Source organism: Heloderma suspectum, chromosome 3, assembly GCF_057233095.1.
Source record: "Heloderma suspectum isolate Gila_16-S chromosome 3, 16-S_ref, whole genome shotgun sequence".
NCBI classification, from domain to species: domain Eukaryota; kingdom Metazoa; phylum Chordata; class Lepidosauria; order Squamata; family Helodermatidae; genus Heloderma; species Heloderma suspectum.
This window is the reverse complement of record NC_139460.1, coordinates 145813592-145830906: the sequence shown is the minus strand read 5'-3', so window position 1 is coordinate 145830906 and position 17315 is coordinate 145813592.

Here is a 17315-nt window from a genome sequence, read left to right as displayed (position 1 = left end):
TTCTGCTGTAAAATATCCCCTTTCATCCAGTTTTTCCTAGGTCAGATACGCAAATAACATTTCTGGCCTAGACAACTCAATTAGGCAGTCTAAAAATGTTTGTCTACAGCTTTCAACAAAACCAAACAGAAAACAGAACAAGCAGCGCACAGACGTTGAATTCATGTGTAAGATCTTGTCTTCTGAAATCTTAACTAAAGGGTGCAAAAGTTTATTCTATTTGTTGGTCCTATTAAAGGTACCATCCTGTCACTATTTTGATTTTTAAATATATATATATATATTCTATATATTAGAATATATATATATATATATATATATATATATATATATATATTCTAATGGACCAATAAAGCTGTTAACAATGTATAAATAGACCAAGTCACTTTAAAGTTTTTCTTTCTCCCTATCATTATTCAGTCCAAAACCATGAATTATCTGGGGGTGGGTGGGACCTATACCCCAAGTCTGGATCTTTGAAAAAAATATAAATCATAAAAAAAATATAAATAGTGTAGCATTACTCCTGCTTTTTGTAAACATTCTTCTGAATATGTTGGTGGCTAATGATGTTATGAACTGTCTTTTGAGGGCATTCAATTGGAATTGCATGATGCATCTGGCAGCTTTCCTTCATCATCAATTACCACCAACACAGGTAATTTTCACCATATTTTTTGCTCGATTTCCCTAGTTAGTGTATGCAGGCGACGTGTGGCTGTGTCCAGATGCTTTGGCCTACAATTCCCATAATTCCTCACCATTAGCTAGGCTGGCTGGTGGGAGTTGTAGGCAAACACATCTGGAAGGCCACAAGTGTTCCACCCTGGTATATTGCCTGAGACTTCAGAAACGTCTTGTCTGTTTTGAAAAACTTCTTTTAGTTCTCTTTGTCTCAGCTCCTTACATTTTTGACTGCCTGATACACTACACATTTACTCACATCTATTTTGGACCTGTAAATCCTACTACCAGGCCTGGCTCCTACTGCCCCTGAGCTCAGTTATGGTGCTTTGTTCCTCCCTGTTGCCTACACACAAGGAACTCTGGGACTGGTGATTCTTGAGAGAGCATAACACATACATAAGCATAAATGTGGAAGTCTCCCAACTGCAAGTCCTACTTTAACTGCACCAGCACATGCTGTCTGTTCTAGAGAAGGGCCTGGACCAGCCACTCACTGATCAGAATATTTCTTGTCCTGCTTTAATACTGATTCTGATTGGCTCCAGCAAATCTTGAAAGATCTAGATGAGAGGCACTACATAGCTCCTGGGAAATAAGTTTCCATAAAGATTCTCAAGCATGATTTAGTAGGAATGTACTGTGTATTTAGTAGGGAAGGGTGAACAAGCAATGTTTGAGATCACTAGGATTCTCTGAACACCATCCCATTGCTTGTCTTGTGCCAGATTCCCGTTCGCGTTCACACTCGTTGCTCACTTTGTGCAAATGGGAGATTTGTGCATATCGAACAGCGATTGAATGGGAGATTTGTGCGAATCTCCCCAAGCCTATTGAATCTCTAGGCTGAGTCAGTCTACTGAGGAAATTTGGAAATCTGCACAAATCAAACTGGGAATCGGTAACGAGACGAACATGAGCACATTGACAATTTGTGAATATTTTTGGTGGACACGTCCTCGCGCTTGCGTTTGGGGTCTTGAATGGGGCATGCTTGCATGTTTTGGAGCAAATACAAAGTTCTCATACATCCCTAGTATTTTGCCTTTTTTTTTCTTCATGGCAATGGGGTTGTAGTCTGGGCCAAGTTCCTTGACCTCCAAGCCAATAAAGTATATCCCTTCCCCATGAATGGGGCCTTATTGCACCTCTCTGTGCCTCCACATCCTATCTCTGAGGACCAAGCCACCAGGAGTCAGGTTGAGGCTGAGGAACATTTTGCTGTCACCACTGATATTTTCCTATAAGAGTGAAAGGTTATACTAAAGAAATCGCTGACAGAAGAAGGCAATTTACCAAGGCAAGAAGTTTAGCAAAGCAAATTAACCTGCAATATCATATTAAATATCCAGCTACATTTTGTATTCTTTCTGGAGGCTAGATGAAAAGATTTTTGGATCCTGATGCTGCAGAAGCATTTTTAATTGGTATGAAAACTAAATTAAGGGAACCAACTCTCTCAGCCTCCGGAGTTGAAACTTAGCCATTTTTACTGTTCTTTTGAAGTGTTTTTCGGGCTTTAGCTGATAAGATTTCTTGGCAATACTGAATATGCCAAAATAAATGTTTGCATTTTTTTCTTTCTCCTCTTTTTTATGTTATATTGTAATAAAGTGCATATTTGTGTGTGTATATGTGTATACATGTATAAATATAACTTTAGATATGATATTACTTAAAATATATGAATGATTTGTTCCTGTTTTTATCCTTTTCTTAAACTTCTTCTCCCCCCCCCTTTATTAGTATTATTAATAATATCATTATAGGATTAATGTTATTATTATTATTCTTTATTGGCTAAATCTTTAATGTTTATTAATATTCATTAACTGAATGGTAATTTATGGCCAATGGAAATGGATTGTTTGCTTCTATTTCTGTGCTATAAGGCTATTTGGATATTTGGTTTGTTCTTATTGAAGTTTAATAAAATTCCGTTTTTTTCTTTTTTGTTTCTTTCTCTTCCTTCTTTTGCCATCCTCCCTTTTTTCTTTTTCTTAGAATACTGTATTGTTGGAAACTGAAGATTCTGATTATATTGTTGGTAGTGTTTATTTCATTTATAAAAATAAAATAAAAATAGATTTTAAAAAAAGAGTGAATGGTTAACATGCACTTATACAGGATAAAATACAAGTGACACAGACATGATGGGTGTTAAACCTCCTCTCTATTACTGGTTATGAGTTTTAACCCGTATTATAAAGTCTCTATTACTGGTTATGAGTCCAACCTTCAGAATCAAGCATATCTGCAAAACCCATCTCTTCATCTGTGTAGTCCCCCCTCCGCCTTATGTTCCATTTCTTTCTCATGCTGTATATTAGCGGTCCCCAACCTTTTTGGCACCAGGGACTGGTCCAATTTTTCCATGGACCGGGGGGGGGGTCCCACTGGCGGACTTCTGGCTGCTGGGATGCAAATGGCGTCTGCTATGCGGACGCCATTTGCGTCCCTATTCTTTTCAGTAATCAAACTATTACTTAAAGAACAGGGATGCAAATGGCATCCGCATAGCGGATGCCATTTGTGTCCCAACAGCCGGAAGTCTGCCAGTGGCCGGAGCCAGCCAGCAGTTCTGCGGACTCGCAGCAGAGTGGAGCCGGCCGGGGCAGGTGAGGATTCCGGGGGGGGGGGCAGATCGCCTCCCCCCTCCTGCGGACCCCCGTGGACGCAAGGTGAGGGGGTTTCACACATCCCTGCAGCCTGGTTGCTAAGACGCCATGGACTGTTACCGTTCTGCGGCCCGGGGGTTGGGGACCCCTGCTGTATATGATATCATATATGATACATTGCACTGGTTACCAGTTGTTTTCTGGGCCAAATTCAAGGTGTTGGTTTTGACCTTTAAAAACCCTATATGGTTCTGGCCCAGCCTATCTTGAGGAGCGCCTCCAGCAACACCAGACAGGCCTCTCAACAAGATCAGCCTCAGATGGCCTTCTTTCTGTCCCATCAGCCAGGACAGCTAGACTGGTGGGAACGAGGGAGAGGGCCTTTTCTGTGGTGGCCCCCACTCTGTGGAACTCCCTCCCTAAGGAACTCCACCATGCCCCCTCTTTAATGAGCTTCCACCGAGCATTAAAAACGTGGTTGTTAAGGAAGGGATTTGGGGTGGGTTAGGGTATTTTAAAAAATGTTTTTATTGTAGAATTTTATTGTTTTAAACTGTTTTATTATATGCTTTGTACATCTCCCAGAGTGGCTGGGTGACCAGCCAGATGGGTGATTAATACATTTAATTAAAAAAAAAATCACAAGAAGAACCTTGGAAGCTAGCTGATAGATAGATAGACAGATAGATAGATTTTATCATTGCAAGTTGCTCAGAGAACTCTTGTTTTCAGGATCATATACATATTGTAGATAAATAAAACAAATACTGTATAGTGCTACACTGTTTCTTCTGTTTACGTAGCAGTACCAACATCTAAAGCCACATGTATATGTTAGTTGTCTTTACTTTGGAAATGATGGGTTCTCTGCATTTTAAATGTACTCCCTCCCTATTGCAGGGTTTCAATCTCTCCCCTTCTCAGAGCATTATTGAACACCTGCAAAAAGCTAGTACAGAATACACTTTCATGTCGTTCTGTGTTACAACGGGGATTTTTTTTTTTTAACTGTCCCCGTTACTTAACACATTGCTGGATTTGTTCAGTGTCTTTCTCAGTTGCTAAGAATAGTATGATAAGGAAATAACAGAGATCTAAAGTTTAATTATCCAAAAAGAAAGATACAGCCAACATAAGTCAAGATCCAAAGAACAGTGAAACCAGTGAATCCAAAGGAGCTTGTTTAAAACACACACTTGGTAGAAAAACAGAAACATACAGAAATATAAAACATGGGTATGTAGTTACGCCTGCTCCAGGCTGGTGTAGCTGATGGCCCCTCTTAGGGGAGCAGAGCAGCTTTGGATTCAAAGCCAGCTGCGCTTTTCTGGCCTTACACTTGCTACTTCCAACAGGAACTCCACCAGCAGTAGCTTTTTGCAGGAAGAATTGGGCTGCCAGGGTGGATGATACCCCATTAGCAGACTTCCTCTCTCTCTCTCTCTCTCTCTCTCTCTCTCACACACACACACACGCACACGCGCACACACACACACACACACACACACACACACAGCAAATCTGGGGATTAGGATTGCTCCGTAAAGTATTTTAGGCTGCAATCTTATACTCACTTATCTGGGCCAAGCCTCATAAAGCTTGCTTAGTACTTACTTCTGAGTAGACATATATAGAATTACACTGCAAATAGATTAAGCATGACATACAAGATATTATATATCTATATAAGTTTCACACAAAAGAAGAAAACATGAAGATGGAAAAAGCACATGTCTTGGTGTGCCATATACCCGGTAGCTGGGACGTGATGGACTAACAGAGGAAATGTTTTGCCAGAGTCACACTGACTGCTAAATGCCTAAGTTTGCAAAACGGGAAATCCAAGACTACCTCAACTATCAACACTTGGATCAAGGACCTTCTAGCATGACTAGCCCAAAAAAATATATTCTATATAAAATTACAAAAAGAGGACAAACTTCAGACATTTTGGCATAGCTTCCTTGAGTTGCAGGGTATGTGGAGGAAAAGACTTTGCCAAAAACAGCTGGAACATACCACACCACACAAGCCAATGTACAACTACCTCATTTTTTCTGTTCTACTCTTTTATTTCTCATTGTTTCTTCTCTTTCCCCCATCTATCTCTTTACTTGGCACCACCTTGAGTCTCTCTCCCCTTTCCCATGAAAATGGAACTGCAACAAGCGATTTGCACTAAGTGAAAATGCGTGATATAAAACTGGGAGGGGGCATAGGAAATTTGTAGTTAAGCATCTAAAACAACTTGAAAAATCAGAAATAAACTATTTCTTAAAAAATAAACTTCAGTTGTCATCTTATCTCAGATTCATATCATATTAAGAGCACAGTCCAAGAGAATGGATGCTCAACAGATGGAGACCTCCAGTCTCAGAGTTCTCTGCCTAAGCCATGCCTGGCAGGGTGTGAGGAACAACAGAGATTTTTTAGCCTCCTGTTTCTCTCTAAACTAGGGATGTTAGAGAGTTCTGCCACGGATCCCAGGGAGGCTGAATTCCAGTGAATTCGGCCCCCCGGAATCCATGGTGGAATGGAGCAACCCGCCCCACCCCATGAAAGCCCCGCAAAACGGAGCCTACCTGGCTGTGGCTCCAGCGGTGGCTCCAGTGGCGGCTGTGGCTCCAGCCGCTGCCGGGCTGCAGCCGCAAATGGCGGCCACTATGCCGGCCGCCATTTGCGTCCCTGGCAAGCCATGATAGGCTACATAAGTATCTACGTAGCCTATCATGGCTCAGGGCAGTGATGCAAATGGCGTAGCCGCCGCCATTTACATCTGTGTCTATAGCCGTGATAGGCTACGTATATATTTAAGTCGCCTATCGCAGCTAAAGGCACAGATGCAAATGGCGGCAGCTACGGTGGCCGCCATTTGATTTGCGTCCCTGTGCAGCCCAGTGGCCGGATGTCCAGCTGTGGGCGGCCCCAGCCAGTGGCTCCGTGGAGTCGGCCGGGGAGGATTCCGGGGGAAGGGACAGAGCGCCTCCCCCCCTCCAGCGGATGCCGCCACCGGAACAAGGTAAGGGATTCGTACATCCCTACTCTAAACACATTTTGTGCTAGACAGGCTCAGAGGTCCATCTAGGTCTCCTACATTCCTGGGGGCAGGGCCAGGAACAGAGAAGCTTGTAGACTCGCATCCCCTCCCCTTCTGTCCCATCCCTTCCCCACCCACTGATATGCTCCCTTCCAACCTCCCTGTCCTCTTCAGAGGTCACAACAGTGACCTCGGAAGAGGTTCTGCCACAGAACTTTCTGCAGTGGCTGGGAGGAGGTTCTGCTCCTCCGTGGTCATAGCTCTGTCTATGCAACACCCTCCCAGAAGCCACTGTTTGGAAGCCAAAAGATTGCTCTCTAAATGAATGATAGAAATCAATGCCTACATTTTATAAATTCTTCATAATCTATAGAAGGAAGCTATCATCAATAAGAAAATGTTCTCATTACGCTTCCTCCATTCACGCATTGGAATATATTCTGCTACTTTGAACTTTCCCACTGACCTATTTTAACTACTTAGTGTTTAACCTGCACCTACTCTAGAGTAAAAATGAAAAGAAGACAGGCTGCTAGACACACATTTAAAGTAATGTCTTGTTTGGTCCTAATGCGGTCTGGTTTGCTATGCAGAACTCTCGAGAATTTTGAAAAGTCTCTCTTGATTAATAAATGAATGTAAGCAGGGAGAAATAATGGAAAGTGAATGTAATGCAGGCAATTTTATGGAAATTAAAATTGCTGGAAAAACAGGACTGATTAATTCACCATTGCGAGCACTCAGGAAGAATGACAGGCCACCAGACGCATCCTCCTGTTGAAAGAGCAACAAAACGGTACCATTTAATCATGAATATGTGTGGGTGGAACAGTGTGTGACAACACAAGCTTGGATATTTCCTGACAGTATGCCATAGTAGTATAAAACAGAACAAAACAAAATGATAATTGAGATGTTCAGATGTGCCTCTTTCATGTATACAATTCCCTTATGTGTGCATATAGAAGTCCTACATACAATGAAGCCTTCGTACATAGTTCTCCTGTTATTTTCTTAAAGATACAGGTGTGCTTTTTGTAACTTCTTACCTGATGAAGAGATCTGGAAATCTTGAAACCTCGCACATTTTTTGTGATCTCTGAGTTGGCTTAATAAAGTAAATAAACTAAAGTAAATACTTTTGATCTGACACATGTCCTGTAGGAATAAATGTTGTGACATGAAGACCAGACTAATTATCAACTCACTGACAGAATTCTACCCATTTATGTTTTCAAGCAATAGTATTCCATGTTCATAGTTAATGTATATATGTATACACAAACTTTTGGTAAGCAAACAATTGAAGTGGAACAACATCAATTACGAAGAATAGCGATGCTGGTCGATGACCTTCCTGCTCTTCTTCAGAAAGTCTTTGTCTTTTTAGTTTCACTGAAGGAAAATATCGATAAAAGAAATGTGCATCGGTGTATTCAGTGTATATATTCATTCCATGAAATTCAACAAATTCAACAGAAGCAGATTGCACATGGATCTGTGACTGACAAGATCATACATATCAAGCTTAGTACAATGTGTAAAGCACACACACATACACACACACACACTGAGCCAGATTTGTAGAAATACTGTGCAAGAGTGGGCAATAACAGGAAACCACAAAGGGACTGTATTCCACTGACAGACACTTTCCATTGCACTTTTTCTGATGAGCCAAGTTGCTTTCAGCATCTCGTATTTATAAGACTTTTGGAAGTACACTAGAGCTTTCTATGTGTTCCAAACTGCTCGCCCGTACTTATCTTTTATCACATGTTTTTTAGTGGTTGCAAACCACTAAGGCAAACAGGGTACACTCAAATTCCAATGAATACTGATTCTCTAATATATCATTCAAAAACTACAATATGTTCCAACTCTAAGGAAGAATCAGGGATTTTCATTGTTGTTTTCCAGAATTTCATTCTCTGGCCTACCCTTCTAAGCAAACCAAAGTACCAAAATAAAACACGGAAGCACTCATGATTCCTTCTCATAAGCCAAACATGAATATTTATTCCTTAACATTTTCCAGTGAGTTCTGGCATTAAACCACAGCTATGTATTAGAATGGTGTTATCCCCAGATATAATCCCACATGAGCTTGCCTAAGAAACTATAAGAGTAACAAATGATATTTATGTATTGTTCAATCTAGTAATACGTGACCCTGCTTATTAGAAAATGATTTGTGAGTGAGAAGACAGGAAGCAGAAAGCAGACAGCCGCCATACTTAGTCAGGCCATTGACACATCTACCTTGTCTACAATGAGAGGCAATGGTTCTCAGGGTTTCAGGTATTAATCTTTTCCAGCCCTACCTGGAGATGCCAGGTTTGAACTAGGGACATTTTGTAGTCAAAGCATGTGCTTGACCTTTGAACTAAACTTCTTCCCTTGAACTATGGCCTGCCCTTCCATGGAAAAGGAAGAGAACTGACTGGGCATAGACCAAGGATGGGCAAATCTGTCAAGCTTGATCTTGTTGAGGTTCTCATTTTTCCACTGCCAAGTTCATTCTAATGAAGATCTGCATCAGATTATTATGCTTTCCCCCCCACAAAAAAATGTACTTATTTCCATGAGCATTTTTCAAAATGTACACAATATTTGTATGCATTTCTTAAACGTATGCATTTTAATGCATTTTTCAACTGAAAAAAGCATTTTTGTGCACCTTTTTCAAATATATGCATTCTTTTTTAATATATTTTTATTTATTTTATCTTTATAAATGAAATAAACAATACCAAAATTACCAACAACCTGATCAATACTACAGTTTCCCAACAATACAATATTCTGATGAGGATACCACAATAACAAAAAGAGAAGGAAAAAGAAGAAGGGGAAAAAAAAGGAAAAGGGAGGACGAAAGGAAGTGAAGAAAAAAGATTCTTTCCCCTCCCCTCCCCCTTCCCCTCTCCCTCCCTTTTAAAGAATTAAGTTTAAACTCCAATACCCCCCTGGCCTCTGATGCCATTCTATTTTAAAAACTATCTAACCTTAACAATCTTACAGTTTAATAAACAACCTTACATTTCAATATCATATCATCAATCTTATATCAAAGAAACAGGTCTACAGTTCATTCCCAGAAGCCTATATTAATAATAATAATAATAATAATAATAATAATAATAATAATAATAAATATAGTGTTATATAATAATAAAACTTAAACCTTCAACAATCAGTAATATATTTTATATATAAATGTATGTGCGCAATTACTCTCAAACAATAAATTTAAATACAGCATACCACCATATCTATTTTGAAATAAAAAAATATAAAGAAAAGCAAGAAAAAAAGAAAGGTGAAAGAGAATAAACAAATATACATATAATCATTTATCTTCTGACCTAGTCTGGATCATGTAGACTAAACACAAGCAGTTAACAAAGCTTGTTTAAAGATTCCAGTTCATGGGGTTGTAACAGAATTCTCACGCATTTTTATGTTCAGCCATGCCCCCGCCATTTCATGATTTAGAAACTTCTTCATCTGACCTTCAGACACAATGTAAAGAGTAGCGGGATATTTTAAGTAATATTGTAAGTTCATTTGTTTTGCCATATTTTTTGCTTTGATAAATTGCCTTCTTTAACTCGCCACCTCTTTGATGTAGTCTGGAAATAACATAACTTTATCTTGTTTCCAAGAAAGGCTTCCACCCTCTCTTGCCAAACGCAGGTTATAATTCTTTGTGGAGACTTTTGCAAATTAGACTGTGATGATGTAATCAGTCCCTTTAGCATTTGGCACACCACATGCCTGCTCAATATCAAGTAAATAATCAGATGGGATAGGGAGTATCTCATGGAAAAGTTTATCCACAAAAATAGGCAATTTTACATCATTAGACAGATTTTTAATCCCAGTTATATGTACATTGGATCTCCTCGTCAAGGCCTCCAGTTGAGAAATTCTATCAGAGGCATTTTTAAAACACATTTGTGTTATAGTTTCATTTCCTGCCACTTGGTCTCCTAGCTCATTAATTTTTGTCTCAATTTTTTGCCATGACACATTAATTAAATCTACAGCTCCTTACAAGGCGATGATGGAATTTTGGATTAAATCCAGTCTTTTGGCTTGCTCCCTAAATTGCGAAGATAAAGTCTTTATCAGAATAAATAATTCCCCTATATCTTCTGTTCTCGAAACTTTTTGACACATGGGGTGCAGGGGGAGTTGATGCCGGCTCCTTTCTTCTCCTCAGCGCAGACATGTTTCTCTCAAACAGATCTTGCAGGTCCTCAAATGTTCTCAAATATTGTTAACATTTCTTAAATCATTCCTCAGAAGTTGCTGATATTTCTTAAAGCATACTGTATATTCTTATGGAACACGTCAGCCCTGTTTTCTCCTATGAAATAGGAGTCTCAGTACAGCTTTTTGCGTTGGTAAGTTCTAGAGAGATAATCCTGGAATCCAGCCCCCCCCATCTCGAAGGGAGTACTTTTCTCCAAGATAGTATCCAGATGTTGCCTTGCCCCTCCTTTTAATTCCAGGGGGGAATGAAAAGGTTTTTCAACCTTTTAAAAAGTTGTTTGAGAAAGCTCCCACGGAGCGCCCATGGGATGCTACCGAAGCAACAATGGTTCCAACCAGAAGTTCCATATATGCATTCTTTTCGTACACATTTCAAATGAATACATTTTTCTACCCAAAACTCATTGCAAGCCTTGGAAATCTATGGCTTTCAGCAGCAAGATGAGTTCTATTCCATGTTTAGTCTTGTGAACTGCCCAGAAAGCTTTGGCTATTGGGCAGTATAGAAAATAAATAAATAAATAAATAAATAAATGGATATTCTCACATTAAAATGTGAACCCAACTAATTTCTTGCCCATCCCTAGTCTAGGCAGAGTTATAGAACAATGTGGTAGCTGTACACATTTTAGGTTTGTAAATAAAACTTACTGAAACTTAACCTGTGCTTAACTACCAGACACACTAAGTTACTAGTATCTTTATGAGCTGGCTTCAGACCTCCATTTGCTTAGTCCAATACAAGATATATGAACTTTGTACTTGCTAGTCAGAGAGACAAAAGACCAGAGAATGGAAGATATAAACTCAACAATGATCAGGAAACATCAGTCCAGATCTTTTGTGGTTCCTAGAAACATATGCAGGCAATCCAGCAAACGAGTAAGGGTTTATTCAGCAAGCAACACTGCTGCAAAGAGTGAGGGTAAATGTAAAAACAGATTCCTCTGTGCATCATTTAATGTTGTTTAAAATGCACACACAAAGGGCAGCTTTCAAAGGTTTCCATGCCTACAACATGGGTCTCTGCAAGGCGAACAGAAACAGAATTGAACAAGCTGGCTGAGAGAACAATAATTAAATACACATAAGGAACAGGCCTTATAGCATTCAGGTTTCCAGATACACTGAAAGGTTAGAACCCATTAATTAATTCAAAAACGTATTTCGTTAGATCCTTTCCTTGAATCAGAGCCTAGTACAGGTTCCGAAAAGCAAATTAATGTCAAATTCTTACAAGAATTGGTTAAGCAACTCAGTTTCTTCTAGCAAACTTTCCCACTTCGAAGCAGAGCTCAATAAAATAGTGTTTACATACAGACAGCATTAGTTGGGTTCAAATTCATGACTCGGATAAATCCTTCTTGGCCCACAGCTGACTTGTTTACCTCAAACAAAGTCCCTCTCAGTTTCCAGCTCTTAGCTGATAATCCTTTTCCTACTGACAGGCTTTTCCTCCAGCTTCAAGTCAGATTGAGATAATTCAAGTCAGAGAGTTCACGGGCTTTAGTGTCAAGGATTATAAGAGTATGGTAAACTACTATTAATCCAGATCAGGCCTGCAAAGTGTGTGACCCACCAAGCTGAACATAGTCCACCAACAATCTACTTAAGACTACATTCCTTTTTCTCTCTTTTTTGGTTGTCTGTGGTTACAGTCGTTACATAGTTTGAGTGCTAGGTGGCACTAGATTTAGTGGTATCTGGGTAGAGTCAAGAGTTTCCTGCCTCCATCCTGTACTTTTTGGACAGAAACACATAGAGGGTGCACTCCTATGGGGATAGTCAGCCGCCTCTGAATTCGGAGGCCGACGACTGTCCAATGTAGGGTGGGTGAAGCACGGAGGGGATCCTCTCCTTTATGCTCTGGCTGCCCTGCATTTGCGGCTAGATGGCCAATTTCAGCTGTCTAGCTGGGGTGCATCAGAGCAGGAGGGGGGAGGCCGGAAGGTGCATGGGAAGTGTCATAACTGCACTTCTGTGGTCTTTGCCCATTCCTGCTCCCGGGAATGCCCCCTTTTCACCTGCTCCATGCTGCTCTTACAAATGCAGAGCCGCCAGGGATGAACCACGCTGCCTACGAGGCAGTGGGGGCAGGGGTGGGGAGTTAGGTTTCTGGGAACTGAAAAATCCTATGGCCATCTAGACACTGTCCAGTGGCCATACGATTGTGCCCCAAAATTCTTGTCTAGCTTCCGGACTGATGTGTTTTCTGAGCCAGGGATGAGCAGGCTATAGGCTTTCAGGATCTACTTTGGTTTGTTTGCTTCTTTGTTTGTTTGTTTTACTAGAACCCCAAGATCCACTAACTAGAGTCTGTTGGAAAAAGATCCACCAACCAGAGCCTGGTATAGAAATCATATTTTCAGAACTGAAGAATCCTGAGCCCAGGAATTTGTTTTGAGTAATTGAAGAGAGCTTTCTGTCCTTTTTGTCCTTAAACACAAAAATCCACTCCTAGTCAACCCAAGCTTTCTTCATTTTGGGAGGGTCGTTTATTTGCAGCTATTGTTAAACAATTGGGAGCCAGAAACCCTTGTCAATCTACTGCAGATCACTCCCATAAATATTTTTAAAATGTTTTTAAGCCCAGCTTTTCATACAATTATTGTCTCCCAAAGCAGTTCATCAGTCAAAAGAAAAGACAGGCCCTCCTATCAGGCTTACAGACTTAAGAAGAGAAGACTCTCAAAGAAAGGGGAGTGGAGGAAAAAGAAAAGGAGGGAGATCAGTTTTTCAATGCCAGAAGAAGGCAATGAACTACAAGTGGCATTTATATGCACTTCGGACCAAGCTGATCTTCCCTTCCTGGTGTTTTTGCTTCAGTAGCCGTTCTACCAGTACATCCAGATCCACCTTCTGCCCACCTCTGCTCTAAGCCTTCCATGACAGTACAGTAAGCAAATAAGGGCGCAATCCTTTGGCCACTGGTCAGCAGCTAGACAATCATAGGATAGGTCGGTTCCTGAGAACTGACCTTGGACCCCACGCTCTGACGTCGGTTTCCAGAGAACCGACCTTCAACACCTCCTGCACCACCTTGTAGGCAGTGCAGATCAGCCCAGTGCTCAGAAGAGCAGTGCGGAGGAGGGGAAATGGGGTGTTCCTGGGGGCAGTGTGGGGCAGGGAGATTGGAAGTGCTGGTATGACACATCCTATGTGTCATCCAGTCACCCCTTCCCATTCTCCGAGGTCCCACAGCTAGACAGCTGAAATTGGCTGTGTACCACAAAAGCAGGGTGGCAGGAGTGGGGAAGAGATCTGCTTCTCTCCCCTCCTCCCACTCTGCACTGGAAAGGCAGTCACCCCTGGGCTTTGAGGTGACCGCCAATCTGGATAGGATTGTTCCATAAATCAGATACAGGAGTTTTGGCATATTTGATATTTCCAACCAGGAGACTAGATCACACCCCACCCTGATTCATCTTCTATTAAGGCATATAGTGCTGCAAACAAAGAATGCTCATGGTTAAAATTATGACCATGATTGCCATATTCTAGCAGCAGCTCCCTCTCTCTCCACCCTACTCTCACCATAGAACCTTACAGTTGGAAGGGACTCAATTATCATCTATTCCAACCCCCTGCAAAGGAGAGTGTTGGTTTAAAAAGTAGAAAGTTAAATACATACACATAAATCAATAATAAGAATTGTCAGACATTTGTAAAGTTTCAAACATGGCAAGTTTCTTTTGCATGTTTCAAATCCTATTCTCCCCCCCCCCCGCTCCCCACAAGCCTGCCACATTTTATCATTTTCCCATGTTCACAAACAAGCTTCAAATAAAGGGAATTGTTCGCGCCCCTGGTGAGATGGTGAGCTGTGGCTATTTGGCTGGCTATTTGGCCACAAGATCTACAGACCTGACCCACAGCTATATAGTTGTGCTTGCAGAAAACGGTGTGAATGTAAACATGCACACGTTCATAAATATATACTATTCTTTTAAAGTGAAGCTCAACAGTTACAATTCAAGGATAAATAGCTACGTAAATTTCATAAGGGCTTCTCAGGGCTTCCAAGACTGAGTGACTTTTAATAATGGTTAAGCTTACAATCAGTATAACAGTGAAAGAGCTATGGACAGAAAACATCACTAGTGTGCTTTACTAATTGCATACAAATTGCCATGAGGTATGAAAACTGGGCTGTATGTGGAACATGGCTGTGGTTATTTCATTTATAGCATTTATTACATTTACAGCTAAATTTCTCTGGCAAAGTTAAGCTAATTAAAGGTGGACTTGTACTGCATCTTTCAAGCTAATTAAAGGTGGACTTGTACTGCATCTTTAACAAATTATGGTGTCATTACCCTGGCACATTTAACTGAAAATTAATTTGTACTGCTTTTTAAAGCAAATCCTTTCATAATACTCCCATCTGGGGCTGATTAGAGATTATGAATGCTGCTTCAGAAATCCTGTACAGTTAGCCAAATATCTGTGAGAAGGGATGTGTGAGAATTTCGTTTTTTCCTGCAAAACAGGCAAGCATGCCCCGTTTGAAGCTCCAAATGCTTGCACAAGCAAATATCCACCAAAAATATCCACAAATTGTCAAGCATGTGCTCGCATTCGTTTCATTCCCAATTCCCAATTCAGGTTGTGCAAATTTCCTAATTTGCACAAATTTCCTATTTTGTGCAAATGCCTCAGTAGATGGAATCAGCCCCGCTTTGGTCTGTGGAGAAAAATTGCACAAATTAGGCCATTTGCACAAATTTGGGGAGATTTGCCCAAATCTCCTGTTTGATTGCTGCTCGATTTATGCAACTTTCATGTTTGCGCAAAATGACCAGCAAACAAGACGAGTGGCAAGAGAATGTTCAGAGAATCCTAGCGATCTCGAATATTGCTCATTCACCCATCCCCATCTGTGGCTTTATGAAGCTTGTGGGGGGAGAGGGGGGCAGGTCATATATGATTTGGTTTTATATTCTTCCTCTATAGGGCAGCCTTCCTCAACCTGGTGCCCTCCAGATGTCGTGGCCAATGGACAGGAACCCTGGGAGATATAGTCCAAACATCTGCAGGGCACCTGATTGGGGAAGGCTAGTATAGGGAAATGCCATGATAGATAATGGTTAACATACATTATCTCAGTGATTCTTAGAATGAGGGATGGGGAGAAATTCATTGGGTTTACATTTCAATGTGAACCTACCTAATTCACACTTACTGAACCAATACATGAACAGAAACACAGTTATCTTTTGGTATTCACACTTTTCCTGATTTAAGAATCGCATCCCTATTAGGAAGCACATGAAAAGCCCACCGAATATTCCCAAGGCCCTAACTTATGTGAATGATTTATCGGGACAACTGAAGTTTCTCAAAGCCAAACAGTTTGCCTCTACTGTTTGGGGGCCTTTGAATAACCTGGACTTGAAAATGGTTTGATCATTTTTATACAAAACCACACACAAAGAATGGAATTGTGTTATAGCTGACTGACATCAGGTCAAGAAGGTCGTGTCATTATGAAGCTAATGAAATGTGATTTCATGCCACCTGAAATGTTCAACCAACAGATCCCCTTGTCTCAGTGCCTCAGTGTCAATTCTTCCTCTTTTGCTTGTTAAAATGGAGGTCTAAAAGGTTCCAAAAACTAAAAATGAAAATGGTGGTGAGATCACAAACTCTGAATGATTAAAAAACAATTTTTCCTCAAAGGCCATACTTGCAATTGGTTTAACACCCCAGAAAGGGGATGTGGGGGGGGGGAGAGAGAGAGGTCCTATGGCAAATAATGACTTCATTCCAAAATGTCAACTTGCTAAAAAGTTAATTATTTTATGGTCTACTGCAGACAATTGCCTATTGTTGATAAGACCTGGAAAATGTACAGTTATAACTCATGCTCTGGCTTATACTAGCCCAACTTTCTAGTGCGTAAATGGGGTGGCATTGTCAAAGCATTTGCTGTAAAATCATTTTTCTCTTAGTGGGGAGGGGGTTAGTAAGTGTATTCCTTATCTGTAAATAAGGAATGACAAAAACAATAATATAAATAAAGGAGATACCATAAATCAAAATAGAAGAAAAACCTGACATTTTAAAAGGTAGAACTGAGTGCAATCCTAACCACCCAGAGCTGATTTTCTAGAGGGGGTTCAGGACTGGACAGAGGTGCTGCTCCAACAGCCTCTGACAGTGGAGAGAAGCTCCCCTAGGGGACCTGTTCTGTCTGAAGAAAGCTCTATGGGTGGAAAAGTACCACTGGTGATGAGTGAAAGGCCCTCAAACAGGGCATTTTGGTGGCAGGAGAGGGGTGAGGTGGAGTGCCATCAGGTTTGCTTGGATGCATGAATCCCCAGTGAGGCTGATCCTTGGGTTGCTCAATTATTCTTCCTTTTCCCTCCCAACCCCATGTTGAATTGCTCTGTATAACATTCCTTTGGCTGGTACAAAACTATCAAAATGAAAAGAGTGTCCTAATCACTACATTACGTCCTTGTTGTTATAGCTGCGGTCATGTTTGGAGTTAATTGTAAATGCAGCCTTTTGGCTTTCATCTGAGTAAGTAGGAAAATAGGGAAGAAGATGGAAGAAGATAAAAGGTGAATGAGAGATGGGAAGAGATGTCTTTGATTACTCTTTTTTAAAGTAAAATAATGCAATGTTTTAGTAGTTTTGATTTTCATGTGAACATTCAAACAAAGGGTGTAAGCACTCATAAGCTCTGAGCA